This window comes from Bos grunniens, chromosome 6, assembly GCF_055505025.1.
Source record: "Bos grunniens cultivar Pamir isolate PY7600 chromosome 6, Bosgru_T2T1.0, whole genome shotgun sequence".
NCBI classification, from domain to species: Eukaryota; Metazoa; Chordata; class Mammalia; order Artiodactyla; family Bovidae; genus Bos; species Bos grunniens.
Genome location: NC_141170.1, coordinates 66911525 through 66914713, shown reverse-complemented (window position 1 = coordinate 66914713; position 3189 = coordinate 66911525). Strand labels below are relative to the sequence as shown.

Sequence of the window (3189 nt, the reverse complement as noted above, 5' to 3'; positions counted from 1 at the left end):
TTCAATGGAGTTGCAAAGTCAGACATGACAGAGAGACTGAACAACAACAATATTTTATTATCAGTAAACACTCATCTTGATAAGTTGATCACTACTGTGACTTTTAAATTCTACTCCTAAACACTGTCAGTCACATTATCAAGTCATATGTTCAATTTTTATTTTGGTGGTAAGCACAAATTATATTTCTAACTGCATGTTTTGTTTTTTTTTTTTTGCCATCAAAAATTCAGTTTCTTTCTATCTTGGCTATTTGGGCTGCAGACTATATGCATAGACAGGGCTACAAAGGCATAATTTGTTTTTTTGTTTTTTTTTTGTACTGTTGATCACCTTTGACCACATATATACCATTTCTTAAATTTCTTTCAGCTACTTGAGATATTAAATATTTCAGATAAAGAATGATCATATATCCCAGCAATGAATTCCCAAAAGTCATTCATACTACTCAGTATTTTGATTTTAAGTAAAGTACAATAGAAATTTTCTATGAATATTTGAATTATTAACTACTGATAACACATCACCTATTTTTTTTTTTTTTTTTTTTGGGTAAGAGAAACTAACCTAACATTAATTGAGCACCTACTTGTATGTCTGGCTTCAGCAAGGAGTTTTCATTGAGATTATTCCGTTTCATCCCCATACCAACTTGATGAGGTAGATATCATCCTCATTTTTTTTCAGAAGAGGACTATGAAGTTCAGAAAGGTTACAGAGTTTGTCCAATTACACACTTAGTAACAGAGAGAGCAGGGACTGAGTCTCAGACTCAAAAGACCTCTGCTCTCTCCCTCAAGATACTCAAGAGACTCTCTGTCATCTCTCAGGAGGGATGAGGGAGCCAAAGATGCTGCAGCCCTTCTTACTTTTCCTACCTGGGAACCACCCCAAGAGAAGGATCCTGTTCTTTCCCACAGACACCTCACCACCTGGGAGGATGCAGCCTGTTAAAAATAGCAGGGACAAGCCCTCCAGCAGTGAGGGTGCATGCTTTGGGAAGGTTATGCCTTGTTCACAGTTGCCATGGGAAGGCTATGCCTTATTCACAACTGCTGTAGGAGGGAGCTACATGGGGTAGAGCAAACTGGGACAATGGCTAGAGTGGGCGGGCTAAACAGGCCACTTCTGGGTGGAACAGATATGAGAACATAACGTTTGGAGCAGGCAGCAATCACAGGCACAGTCACCACCATTCTCCATCTGCTCATTTTACTGGTGTTTGTGATCCAACAGGGATTCAAAATTGGGAGAGCAGATGAGTTTGCACTTCGCATATCCCAAGACTGTCATCTCACTCATTCTATTGTCTCCAAAGCCCATGGCCACCAGTTCCTGCAGGAAAGAGCAGATTGTCCCCATCATCACATCCAGAGTGACTTTGCCCAGGAGGTACTGCCCCTGCCCTGATGTGTGGGTGAGCGACTTATCATTGACACTCTGTCAGGTCAGCCAGGGTACAAGCATTCTCTGGCAACCTGGCTTCCTGCTTTTCATCCTGCTTTATAACCACCATCTGTCCATCCTTATTCGGCACCTTTGTCTTGATGTCCTGAAGAGGCAGCTGGCTGGGATCCAGTCTGGCAGCTGCAGGAACAACAACTGTTCCTCCTGCATGAGGCTTAGCTTCCTGAGCAGCCTTGAGGCAGATCCATCCTTTGGGAGGCCAGAGATCTTCCTGGCTACTCTAGGGGAGCCTTCATCTTGGTCTCCTTCTTCTCATCTCATGGCTTCTCTTTCATTTTCCCAGGAGGCACGTCACCTCCAAGTCCTCTTCCTTGGGACCAGCCAGCCAGGTTTTAACATCTGATTCTCCATTCTCTTCCTTAAAAAGCCAGCTCAAGTGGGTCAGCCACCATGGGCTTCCCAGCTTTGATTGGATGGGGAGATCTCCTGGAGAAGAAAATGGCAACCCACTCCAGTATTCTTGCCTAGAAAATTTCAATGACAGAGGAAACTGGTGGGCTACAGTCCCTTAGGTTGCAAAGAGTCGGACACAACTTAGCGATTAAACCAACACCACACAGCCCTAGGGTAGCTGCTCAGGCATATATTGAGTGTCATTACTCAGCCTAAGGTCATCAATAAAATCGTACTTCTCCTGCCTGCACAGGATTGGTTTTGTTTCTTCATCTGTTTCCCTATTCTTTTTTGCACTTTTTGTAGTGAGAGGGCCCCATGTCCAACACATCTACGGTCATATCCCAGCTCCCCTTTTACTTCATCATTTTGGCTATTCCTTGCTCAAAGTTGGACTGGGACTGAGTCATTTCTAGGGACTCCCAGTTCCATCCACGGCCCTCTTCCTGTTGGTCATTTACACTTTTTCAACACAGAGCACCGATCTGGGCTCCCTGTGCTTCCCACTAGTTATCTATTTTACAAAAGGTAGTATATATATATATCGGAGAAGGCAATGGCACCCCACTTCAGTACTCTTGCCTGGAAAATCCATGGATGGAGGACCCTGGTGGGCTGCAGTCCATGGGGTCGCTAAGAGTCGGACACAACCGAGCGACTTCACTTTCACTTTTCACTTTAATGCATTGGAGAAGGAAATGGCAACCCACTCTAGTGTTCTTGCCTGGAGAATCCCAGGGACGGGGGAGCCTGGTAGGCTGCCGTCTATGGGTTCGCAAAGAGTCAGACATGACTGAAGCGACTTAGCAGCAGCAGCAGCAGCAGGAGCAGCAGTATATATATATATATGCCAATGATACTCTCTCAATTATCCCACCCTCCTCTTTTCCCCTCCATGTCCGCATGCCCATTCTCTACATCTGCATCTCTATTCCTGCCCTGTAAATAGGTTCATCTGTTACCATTTTTCTAGATTTCACACATATGCGTTAATATACCATATTTGTTTTATTTTCTGACTTTCTTCACTCTGTATGACACACTCTAGGTCCAAGCATGATTGTGATTGCTGGTTACACAAATTTATAATGGCAGTAGGTAATTGCACTTAATCCATTATAACAGCATATATTTCCAAAGAATATATTTTATAAGTAAAAATCTCTTAACTTTAATAATTATATTGATAAGTAATAAGCAAGCAATAAGAATTATATAAATAAAATCATAAGATATTTATTTAAAAAAATAACACACAAAGCCTATATGCTTAAAGCAATAAGCTCTTTTAGGCTCACATGTGTATGGGTTGGCTAGGGGATCACC

General features: G+C 42.6%; 1 pseudogene; it reads right to left on the bottom strand.

The window, feature by feature from the left end:
* Nucleotides 1–1188: 1188 nt before the first annotated feature.
* On the bottom strand, nucleotides 1189–2273 carry LOC147370839 (DNA-directed RNA polymerase III subunit RPC4 pseudogene; annotated as a pseudogene).
* Between the last annotated feature and the right edge of the window lie 916 nt (nucleotides 2274–3189).